This window comes from Nerophis lumbriciformis, linkage group LG35, assembly GCF_033978685.3.
Source record: "Nerophis lumbriciformis linkage group LG35, RoL_Nlum_v2.1, whole genome shotgun sequence".
NCBI lineage: Eukaryota > Metazoa > Chordata > Actinopteri > Syngnathiformes > Syngnathidae > Nerophis > Nerophis lumbriciformis.
In genome coordinates this window covers 8726205-8738746 of record NC_084582.2, presented here as the reverse complement: position 1 = coordinate 8738746, position 12542 = coordinate 8726205, and the positions used below count along the sequence as shown (strand labels likewise).

The following is a 12542-nucleotide window of genomic DNA, read 5'->3' as shown; positions in this document are numbered from 1 at the left end:
AACTTGTACATTATATTTATTCATTGCACACAGACTGATGCATTCAAATGTTTATTTCATTTAATTTTGATGATTTGAAGTGGCAACAAATGAAAATCCAAAATTCCGTGTGTCACAAAATTAGAATATTGCTTAAGGCTAATACAAAAAAAGGATTTTTAGAAATGTTGGCCAACTGAAAAGTATGAAAATGAAAAATATGAGCATGTACAATACTCAATACTTGGTTGGAGCTCCTTTTGCCTCAATTACTGCGTTAATGCGGCGTGGCATGGAGTCGATGAGTTTCTGGCACTGCTCAGGTGTTATGAGAGCCCAGGTTGCTCTGATAGTGGCCTTCAACTCTTCTGCGTTTTTGGGTCTGGCATTCTGCATCTTCCTTTTCACAATACCCCACAGATTTTCTATGGGGCTAAGGTCAGGGGAGTTGGCGGGCCAATTTAGAACAGAAATACCATGGTCCGTAAACCAGGCACGGGTAGATTTTGCGCTGTGTGCAGGCGCCAAGTCCTGTTGGAACTTGAAATCTCCATCTCCATAGAGCAGGTCAGCAGCAGGAAGCATGAAGTGCTCTAAAACTTGCTGGTAGACGGCTGCGTTGACCCTGGATCTCAGGAAACAGAGTGGACCGACACCAGCAGATGACATGGCACCCCAAACCATCACCCAACCATGCAAATTTTGCATTTCCTTTGGAAATCGAGGTCCCAGAGTCTGGAGGAAGACAGGAGAGGCACAGGATCCACGTTGCCTGAAGTCTAGTGTAAAGTTTCCACCATCAGTGATGATGGTGGAAACTTTACACTCATGAGTGATGATGGTGGAAACTTTACATTAGACTTCAGGCAACGTGGATCCTGTGCCTCTCCTGTCTTCCTCCAGACTCTGGGACCTCGATTTCCAAAGGAAATGCAAAATTTGCATGGTTGGGTGATGGTTTGGGGTGCCATGTCATCTGCTGGTGTCGGTCCACTCTGTTTCCTGAGATCCAGGGTCAACGCAGCCGTCTACCAGCAAGTTTTAGAGCACTTCATGCTTCCTGCTGCTGACCTGCTCTATGGAGATGGAGATTTCAAGTTCCAACAGGACTTGGCGCCTGCACACAGCGCAAAATCTACCCGTGCCTGGTTTACGGACCATGGTATTTCTGTTCTAAATTGGCCCGCCAACTCCCCTGACCTTAGCCCCATAGAAAATCTGTGGGGTATTGTGAAAAGGAAGATGCAGAATGCCAGACCCAAAAACGCAGAAGAGTTGAAGGCCACTATCAGAGCAACCTGGGCTCTCATAACACCTGAGCAGTGCCAGAAACTCATCGACTCCATGCCACGCCGCATTAACGCAGTAATTGAGGCAAAAGGAGCTCCAACCAAGTATTGAGTATTGTACATGCTCATATTTTTCTTTTTCATACTTTTCAGTTGGCCAACATTTCTAAAAATCCCTTTTTTGTATTAGCCTTAAGTAATATTCTAATTTTGTGACACACGGAATTTTGGATTTTCATTTGTTGCCACTTCAAATCATCAAAATTAAATTAAATAAACATTTGAATGCATCAGTCTGTGTGCAATGAATAAATATAATGTACAAGTTACACCTTTTGAATGCAATTACTGAAATAAATCAAGTTTTTCAAAATATTCTAATTTACTGGCTTTTACCTGTATATATATATATACATGTATATATATATATATATATATATATATATATATATATATATATATATATATATATATATATATATATAAGACCTCCATGAAAAATAAAAACCAAGGACCCAGATTTCCCTCGCCCGGACGCGGGTCACCGGGGCCCCCCTCTGGAGCCAGGCCCGGAGGTGGGGCACGATGGTGAGCGCCTGGTGGCCGGGCCTGTCCCCATGGGGCCCGGCCGGGCACAGCCCGAAGAGGCAACGTGGGGCCCCCCTCCAATGGGCTCACCACCCATAGCAGGGGTCATAGAGGTCTGGTGCGATGTGAGCTGGGCGGCGGCCGAAGGCAGGACACTTGGCGGTCCGATCCTCGGCTACAGAAGCTAGCTCTTGGGACGTGGAACGTCACCTCGCTAGGGGGGAAGGAGCCTGAGCTAGTGCGCGAGGTGGAGAAGTTCCGGCTAGATATAGTCGGACTCACTTCAACGCACAGCAAGGGCTCTGGAACCAGTTCTCTCGAGAGGGGCTGGACTCTCTTCCCCTCTGGCGTTGCCGGCAGTGAGAGGCGACGGGCTGGGGTGGCAATTCTTGTTTCCCCCCGGCTCAGAGCCTGTACGTTGGAGTTCAACCCGGTGGACGAGAGGGTAGCTTCCCTCCGCCTTCGGGTGGGGGAACGGGTCCTGACTGTGGTTTGCGCTTACGCGCCAAACCGCAGCTCAGAGTACCCACCCTTTTTGGATTCACTCGAGGGAGTACTTGAGAGTGCTCCCCCGGGTGATTCCCTCGTTCTACTGGGGGACTTCAATGCTCATGTTGGCAACGACAGTGAAACCTGGAGAGGCGTGATTGGTAAGAATGGCTGCCCGGATCTGAACCCGAGCGGTGTTTTGTTATTGGACTTTTGTGCCCGTCACAGATTGTCCATAACGAACACCATGTTCAAACATAAGGGTGTCCATATGTGCACTTGGCACCAGGACACCCTAGGCCGCAGTTCCATGATCGACTTTGTAGTTGTGTCATCGGATTTGCGGCCTCATGTTTTGGACACTCGGATGAAAAGAGGGGCGGAGCTTTCTACCGATCACCACCTGGTGGTGAGTTGGCTGCGATGGTGGGGGAGGATGCCGGACAGACCTGGCAGGCCCAAACGCATTGTGAGGGTTTGCTGGGAACGTCTGGCAGAGTCTCCCGTCAGAGAGAGTTTCAATTCCCACCCCCGGAAGAACTTTGAACATGTCACGAGGGAGGTGCTGGACATTGAGTCCGAATGGACCATGTTCCGCGCCTCTATTGTCGAGGCGGCTGATTGGAGCTGTGGCCGCAAGGTAGTTGGTGCTTGTCGTGGCGGTAATCCTAGAACCCGTTGGTGGACACCGGCGGTGAGGGATGCCGTCAAGCTGAAGAAGGAGTCCTATCGGGTTCTTTTGGCTCATAGGACTCCCGAGGCAGCGGACAGGTACCGACAGGCCAAGCGGTGTGCGGCTTCAGCGGTCGCAGAGGCAAATAATTTCACACATAAGTCGCTCCTGAGTTTAAGTCGCACCCCCGGCCAAACTATGAAAAAAACTGCTACTTATAGTCCGAAAAATACAATATAAAGAGAGTATAGCAAACTAAAGAACAGTTGCCATGGCAGCTACCAAGGACATGTGCAGCTGTGCCCAGAAGCATGCAATTGTTATTTTTTCTGATGAAATAAACCAAAATAATACGTCTTTATATAGTTCCAAACATACTCCAGCTCGTGAACTTACAATAAAACAGCTTTTATTTTGTGAAAGTATCATTTTGCAGCCGTTTTTGATGCACTGTGCTGCTACATTACTGCACTGCTTCATGACCAGCAGGCACTCTAGAACGCACCCGACGGCGCAATAAACATAAAAAAGCTACACGGAACGACCAAAAAAATAACTTAACTCATTTTGCCAAAAATCTTCATTAGCTTTGGACCAACAATCACAGAGAAATTCTGAAGTATGTCAACTGTAGTGGCTGCCTCCAAGGTATTTGTAATCGCTGTGTGGGTCACTCATTCTGTATTATTCTAACTGAACTTTCGTTTTTGTAACATGCTAAGTGAATAAGTGTACTTATTGTTAATAGCTTATTGTTAAATTTACCAGTCTTGCAGCATGTATTGGTTTTTGCTTCAATGTACAGATAGCAAAACAAAACAGATGCTTTGTTGCCACTTGTACTGGAAGCTTCCGTTAAATGCATTTTGGAAAGTAACAAAATGGAACTTTAATATATTAATGATGAATATTTAAGTTATAAGGTAACCTTGAAGTGTTTTTTTAAATCTTCTTTGCACACCCGTTTGACCTATAAAATATAAAACAAGTATGCTAAAAAAGATTCATTATGTCTTCTTATTCATATACATTTCAAATGTTCTTGTAATCAGACCATATTTTCGGTATATTAGATGGAATTTTTACCTGACATGTTTCGACTGTCATCTGCAGTCTTCTTCAGAAGGGTCACCTGACCCCTGTGATGTGTTGCCTATCAGCTGTTCTTTAAAAAAATAAATAATAAAAAAACAAAAACAAGTATGTCTTCTGTCTGCATCTATTAGGACCTCTACCGGGTCATGATCCTTTTTTATTATTATTGTTTGTTGATTTTTTTCAGGACTGACAATAATTTCTAAACCGCTGTTTTATTACCTGAGCATCGGTCAGGGTTATGGTATGGCAATTTTTAAAACATTTTCTTGAATGTTAAAAAGTGAATGATCAACAAACAATGCATGAAGTTAAAATGGTAGTCCTCTGTCAGGGACAAGTTTTGCACAGCCTTATTTCAAATGCAAAACAAAAAGAATAAAACCAAGGTTAGGGTAGAAGCACACTTGTTAGCATTCCATTCTGTTGTATTAATGGTCAAGAGGCACCTAGAACTAAAAGAGTGTCCTTGGCCTGTTGTTATTTGTTGATGGCTAAATTATTGAATTTTTTAGGGAAGGGATTAAAAAAAGCATAAATGGCCTCCCTCACTCTCCTCTCAAACCATGCACGGTCTACTGTACAGAACGAGCACATTTTAGTCCTCAAATTTATAAGAGAGACAACTCTCTTGAAAAGGATAAATACTTTGGATCCTGTACCGGGCCCTCAGATTCTATAAAACTGTTAGCATGAATTGATGAAGCCCGCTTGAATGAGAGACAAAACAACAACCTGGACAGTCCGGTTTCCATTAATTTAATGCCCTGACAATGTTTAATTCATATTTTGAGGTGGTTTTGGTAATATTATTCACTCATTTTCAAGATAAAAACAATTTTCCATTGTCGTCTGTCAGGGACATAAGGATAGACTTATGAGAATAGTTATCATGCGTTTAAAAGTACAAAATTATTTTTTATTTTAGTGTGTAATGAATAGTTTGAGGTGAATACAACACATGTAAGATATACGGTACAACAAAACCGCTAAGAGAAAAAACTGCTTGTTGCAGTATATTATTCAGAAGGTGAAAATGTGGCATGAAATGTATAAAATGACACAAAAGTTTTAAGTGATGGTTGTCAATATATTTGTTTATGTTTTGTTTCATGTCTAACGGTAAGGCCATTCATACACAAGGCAAATCAAAGTGCTTTATAGACGTGTAAAGTCCTTTAGACTTAGACTTATATTTAGACTTCCTTTTATTGTCATTCAAATTTGAACTTTACAGTACAGATAAGAACGAAATTTCGTTGCATTAGCTCGTTGTAGTGCAGGATAAAAGAACAATAAGGTGCAGATATAAATAAATAGATTACTGTACAGATAAATATATTGCACTTTTGCATATGCATCCACGTTTATGGATGCATGTTATATTATAACATGCATCCATAAACGTGGATGCATATGCAAAAGATTATAGGTGCATAAAATGATAAGAAGGCAAATAAAATCATAAATTAATGATAATTCAAGTGAAATCAAAAGTGTAGACAAAATACCTTATACGTGTTTTCAGCCTGAATGTTAATATGTCGTGTTCTTTTCATCAAAACTGTAACTAGGTTAGCAATAATTCCCGGGCGTGGCCACCACTGCTGCTCACTGCTCCCCTCAACTCCCAGGCAGTGATGAAGGGTGATGGGTCAAAAGCAGAGAATAATTTTGCCACATCTAGTGTGTGTGTGACAATCACGGGTACTTTAACTTTTTTAACTATTGTTGTTCACAGAAAATGTTGCATAATAAAGGAATGACTTAGATTTAGACAAACTTTATTGATCCACAAAGGAAATTGTTCCACACAGTAGCTCAGTTACAAAATATGGAAAGGATAATACAGGTATAAATCAAATCAAATCAAATCAAATCAACTTTATTTATAAAGCACATTTAAAATTTACCACAGGGGTAGCCAAAGTGACAATATAACGTAATATTTACATATTATATATACGGTATATACAAACCCCGTTTCCATATGAGTTGGGAAATTGTGTTAGATGTAAATATAAACGGAATATACATTGATTTGCAAATAATTTTCAATCCATATTTAATTGAATGCACTACAAAGACAAGATATTTGATGTTCAAACTCATAAACTTTATTTTTTTTTTGCAAATAATAATCAACTTAGAATTTCATGGCTGCAACACGTGCCAAAGTAGTTGGGAAAGGGCATGTTCACCACTGTGTTACATGGCCTTTCCTTTTAACAACACTCAGTAAACGTTTGGGAACTGAGGAGACACATTTTTTAAACTTCTCAGGTGGAATTCTTTCCCATTCTTGCTTGATGTACAGCTTAAGTTGTTCAACAGTCCGGGAGTCTCCGCTGTGGTATTTTAGGCTTCATAATGCGCCACACATTTTCAATGGGAGACAGGTCTGGACTACAGGCAGGCCAGTCTAGTACGTACCCGCACTCTTTTACTATGAAGCCACGTTGATGTAACACGTGGCTTGGCATTGTCTTGCTGAAATAAGCAGGGGCGTCCATGGTAACGTTGCTTGGATGGCAACATATGTTGCTCCAAAACCTGTATGTACCTTTCAGCATTAATGGCGCCTTCACAGATGTGTAAGTTACCCATGTCTTGGGCACTAATACACCCCCATACCATCACAGATGCTGGCTTTTACACTTTACAATTTAACAATCCGGATAGTTCTTTTCCTCTTTGGTCCGGAAGACACGACGTCCACAGTTTCCAAAAACAATTTGAAATGTGGACTCGTCAGACCACAGAACACTTTTCCACTTTGTATCAGTCCATCTTAGATGAGCTCAGGCCCAGCGAAGCCGACGCCGTTTCTGGGTGTTGTTGATAAACGGTTTTCGCCTTGCATAGGAGAGATTTAACTTGCACTTACAGATGTAGCGACCAACTGTAGTTACTGACAGTGGGTTTCTGAAGTGTTCCTGAGCCCACGTGGTGATATCCTTTACACACTGATGTCGCTTGTTGATGCAGTACAGCCTGAGGGATCAAAGATCACGGGCTTAGCTGCTTACGTGCAGTGATTTCTCCAGATTCTCTGAACCCTTTGATGATATTACGGACCGTAGATGGTGAAATCCCTAAATTCCTTGCAATAGCTGGTTGAGAAAGGTTTTCCTTAAACTGTTCAACAATTGGCTCACGCATTTGTTGACAAAGTGGTGACCCTCGCCCCATCCTTGTTTGTGAATGACTGAGCATTTCATGGAATCTACTTTTATACCCAATCATGGCACCCACCTGTTCCCAATTTGCCTGTTCACCTGTGGGATGTTCCAAATAAGTGTTTGATGAGCATTCCTCAACTTTATCAGTATTTATTGCCACCTTTCCCAACTTCTTTGTCACGTGTTGCTGGCATCAAATTCTAAAGTTAATGATTATTTGCAAAAAAAAAAATGTTTATCAGTTTGAACATCAAATATGTTGTCTTTGTAGCATATCCAACTGAATATGGGTTGAAAATGATTTGCAAATCATTGTATTCCGTTTATATTTACATCTACAATTTCCCAACTCATATGGAAACGGGGTTTGTAATAAACAATATAAAAATAATAAGCACATTTTCAGACAAAAAAACAACTTATTGTGGTAAATTGTTTTTAGCCAAGACACTTATTTAATATATAAAACTATAGTAATGTGTGCCTATACACCACTGTGTTTATTAACACGTATTTCTCATATTGCTTGCAATAATTCAATGTTAATTCTTCGTCTTACTGATGTTCATTCATCAAGCGCCATTAGAAGCGGAGCACCAGGGCCAAGCCCTCTTTCCTCGCTATCCCGTCCGGAGATTGAGGCTCGGCACGGGGCCATGTGACCTGTGACGTCTGGGTGTGCTCAAAGACGCCAATGGAGCTTCCACGGTGGCTTCCTCACATCCGCCTCAAGGAAGTCCGACAGTTCGCAGCTTTTTACGGCGCTATCCGGTAGTCTGCTGGCGGTGAACAAAACACGGGTAGGAACTTAAGGTAAGACAGTTATGTCAATTCTATATTTCCAACATGTTTGTGTTACTTGAACGCGACTTTGTAACAGTGACGTGTAGTTTTGTGGCTTCTCGTTCGCTGCTCACCAACTTTTAGCAGCGATAACCAACTTTTATCAACGACTACTTGGTCTCAACTTAGTGTGCTTCAGCTCTGTTTCTATTTGTTTTTTATCATAAACGAGTATTGTTAATACCTTCTGTCAAATAACTTCAAGTGTTGCCTTCAATGACCCTTTTCTTTTGGCACTCGGCAATACACAAAAACCTTACTATTAAACCGTAAAATGCCATAACAACCAATGTAGTGCGTTTTTATAAGTTAGTAACGGCTCATTTAGACTAAAAACGGTTATAAATAGCCAGCATTATCACACAACTTCTATTGAAATCAATGCAGCTAACCGAGTTATACAAATAACTCCCATGACCACTTTACTGTTACGAATCTTTTCGAGTGCAAAAGGCTTTTAATAGTAGTGAAACTAATCATAATACTCACACTCCAAACACTTTAAAAAGCAATCTCAACTTTGAGGCAACTAGTTCAAGCATACTAAAGCGCATTATGTGAAGAAATGATATAAAAAAAAAAAAAGGATTATGTTAGTGGCCAGAGTCTGTAATGTTGGCAAGTGACAAACTGTCAGTCACAAAGTGTCACGGCTGACGAACAAATCGGATTATATGTTTACAAAACTTTAGCAGCAGCAATCCTTATACAACTTTCTTTTTGTGGCTCACACATGAACTGGGAGTGCGTGGATCGCCATTAAAAAGATGAGATCCCCACAAATTGGGAACAACAGAACCCATAAAAAGCAGTGAAATGCCTTTAAAAAAAAAAAGAAAAGAAAAAAAAGCTAAATCATGTGTGTCCTTTTTCCACCAAGAGCCACATACAGAAAAATCAAACAATGTAATTGTGTCCTTGAGCAAGGCACTTCACCCATGCTCCTGATGGATCGTGGTTAGGGCCTTGTATGGCAGCTACCGCCATCAGTGTGTGAATGTGTGTGTGAATGGGTGAATGTGGTAGTAGTGTCAAAGCGCTTTGAGTACCTTGACGGTAGAAAAGCACTTTACAAGTATAACCCATTCACCCTGACTTACCATGAATTGATTAACGTGGACCCCGACTTAAACAAGTTGAAAAACTTATTCCGGTGTTACCATCTACCGTATTTTTCGGAGTATAAGTCGCTCCGGAGTATAAGTCGCTCCGGAGTATAAGTCGCACCGGCCGAAAATGCATAATAAAGAAGGAAAAAAACATACAAGTCGCACTGGAGTATAAGTCGCATTTTTTGGGGAAATTTATTTGATAAAACCCAACACCAAGAATAGACATTTGAAAGGCAATTTAAAATAGATAAAGAATAGTGAACAACAGGCTGAATAAGTGTACGTTATATGACGCATAAATAACCAACTGAGAACGTGCCTGGTATGTTAACGTAACATATTATGGTAAGAGTCATTCAAATAACTATAACATATAGAACATGCTATACGTTTACCAAACAATCTGTCACTCCTAATCGCTAAATCCCATGAAATCTTATATGTCTAGTCTCTTACGTGAATGAGCTAAATAATATTATTTGATATTTTACGGTAATGTGTTAATAATTTCACACATAAGTCGCTCCTGAGCCCCCGGCCAAACTATGAAAAAAACTGCGACTTATAGTCCGAAAAATACGGTAGTGGTCAATTGTACGGAATATGTACTGTACTGTGCAATTTACTTTATTTTTAAAAGTTTCAATCAATCAATCAGTCAATCAAAACCATATCTACTTCCAAAATGTTGTTAAATGCATCATAATAATCCCCTCAATTCCCCCCAAAAACGGATTAACTCTCTGGAATATAAAGACAATATAACATACATCCATAAATGTGGATGCATATGCAAAAGTGCAATATATTTATCTGTACAGTAATCTATTTATTTATATTTGCACCTTGTTGCTCTTTTATCCCGCACTACAGCGAGCTAATGCAACAAAATTCCGTTCTTATCTGTACTGTAAAGTTAAAATTTGAATGACAATAAAAAGAAGTCTAAGTCTATAAAACACACTGAATATATTAAAGGACAAAGCGTTGTGAAATTATTAGCTATTCCTATTTCTTTATTTCTATTGTACCTTTTTGCTCCTTTTGCTATTTTAGTCCTATTTTTTCTTGTTTGTTGAGGGCCAATACAAAAACTAAGGTGTGCGGATGACTTTTAATAGCTTGTTTGATTATAGTATCAGTAAGATGGAAAAACAGGTTGACTTTACATGCTTAATTGTGTTTTATCGTAGCCGTTAAACCATATCCAATTGTATTTACAATCCGCAAAGTGAGTAATAACACAAAATGCCACAAATTCAGTCAGCCATTTTGAACATTCCGCTCCGAATACTTTTGGCTATTTCCGGAGATTGACGTCCTTAGAGTAACGCTTCTGCTCTCTGACCGTGGTGTCGGATCAGTCATACTGGAAATACGCAAACATTAGACAGAGATGTGCTGTCTACCATTCACATCCTTTATATAAGACATGAACACTTTTTTTCTATTTTATGCCGTAAATAAATAAATACATAAAAAGTCGGCTAACAATGTAGTCAATGGGGACTCTATTCCGCCCACAAAACCCTCTAAATAACCATCCAAAACCCCCAACAATAGGTGGGTCGCAATCACGTGACCTCGAGGAACATCAGGGCACTTCTGAGTTTCCGGCGATGGTCTGAGCCCCATTAGACTACTGTTTATTTACCTGAATCTGTGCAGATTTAGGCTTATTTTGAAAGGTTTAGAGGCAAATATAAAAGTGATCATGAAAAAAATATTTAAAATGGGATGGAGTGGATTTTTACACTCTTAAGAAAAATATTTAAAAATTATTTTTAAACCATTTACCATTGCCAAGAGGTTATTGCTACCTCGCTTTACTTGACACTTACGGTATTTAAAGAAGAAAAGATTGGAGGTGCATAATGTCTTTACATCTGGAGGGGTCCACAAATTAAGCATTAATCCATGAGAGACAAAGTTGTATTAATTCGTGCATCGGTAAGCAATGTATTTAATTAACATAACGAGTGCAGTGCTGCTCTGGTCGTGACGCTAATGATAAAAAGAATAAATTTGTTTGCAGTTGATTTCCTGCTACAAATATTAGTCTCATCTACAATTTTTGTCTGCAGTTGTTTTATGATGTGAAATTATTATTTTCTTATTATTTAGCTGTGTATGTCTCTGTTGTTCAGCAATGTTTGCTAGCGATAGCAAGATTCAGTATATGCTGTTAAGCCTACGAGAGATTTATTAGTCTACCGTATTTTTCGGAGTATAAGTCGCTCCGGAGTATAAGTCGCACCGGCCGAAAATGCATAATAAAGAAGGAAAAAAACATATAAGTCGCACTGGAGTATAAGTCGCATTTTTGGGGGAAATTTATTTGATAAAACCCAACACCAAGAATAGACATTTGAAAGGCAATTTAAAATAAATAAAGAATAGTGAACAACAGGCTGAATAAGTGTACGTTATATGACGCATAAATAACCAACTGAGAACGTGCCTGGTATGTTAACGTAACAAATTATGGTAAGAGTCATTCAAATAACTATAACATATAGAACATGCTATACTGTACGTTTACCAAACAATCTGTCACTCCTAATCGCTAAATCCCAAGAAATCTTATACGTCTAGTCTCTTACGTGAATGAGCTAAATAATATTATTTGATATTTTACGGTAATGTGTTAATCATTTCACACATAAGTCGCTCCTGAGTATAAGTCGCACCCCCGGCCAAACTATGAAAACAAAACTGCGACTTATAGTCCGAAAAATATGGTAGTTTTTTTTAATACTATTAAGGATATTTTCGTGATGCTAACAAATATCACCAAAGACGCTATAATCATCCGTGTCGACTAAAGCACTTGGCTTTCCTGTACAACAACAAGTAAGCTTTTAGTTTCTGTTATGAAAATCGTCAACCAAAATATGGTGGACTGGACCAACAATCACAATATTTCTTTGTAGGACTTAATATGACGTTAGTTTATTTGCACAAGCAGGTCCTCGTGGTCATATTTAGGCATAGCAACCACAAAAGAACAAAAAAATAATGCGATCTATTGTAATTTCTTTACGTTTAGTTCTGCTATCAAACATTGCTAATATAACTTGATTGCTTCACAGAACGTTTCTCAAACAAATCAAATGTTCAAACACACATTTTACATAATGATCGCTGCAGACACAAGCGGTCCGATTGTATTCCACAAGATGATGAAAGTGATATTTTTTAAGAACCATTTCCTTTGTTGCATTTTTATTTTTTCCTGACTCTTACCTTTATGAATCACTTCTTTCGGAACTGTATGAAAGCTATTTTCTAT

At 39.6% G+C, this 12542-nt stretch overlaps 1 protein-coding gene across 1 annotated transcript in view; it reads left to right on the top strand.

Annotated features, from left to right (window-relative positions):
• The first annotated feature begins 7912 nt into the window (after window positions 1–7912).
• LOC133575398 (PDZ and LIM domain protein 7-like) overlaps window positions 7913–12542 on the top strand; it is an 84485-nt gene continuing 79855 nt past the window's right edge. The window contains exon 1 of the mRNA XM_061928103.2: window positions 7913–8108. The gene's annotated coding sequence lies outside the window, so the exon portion shown is untranslated. The remainder of the gene's footprint in view (window positions 8109–12542) is intronic.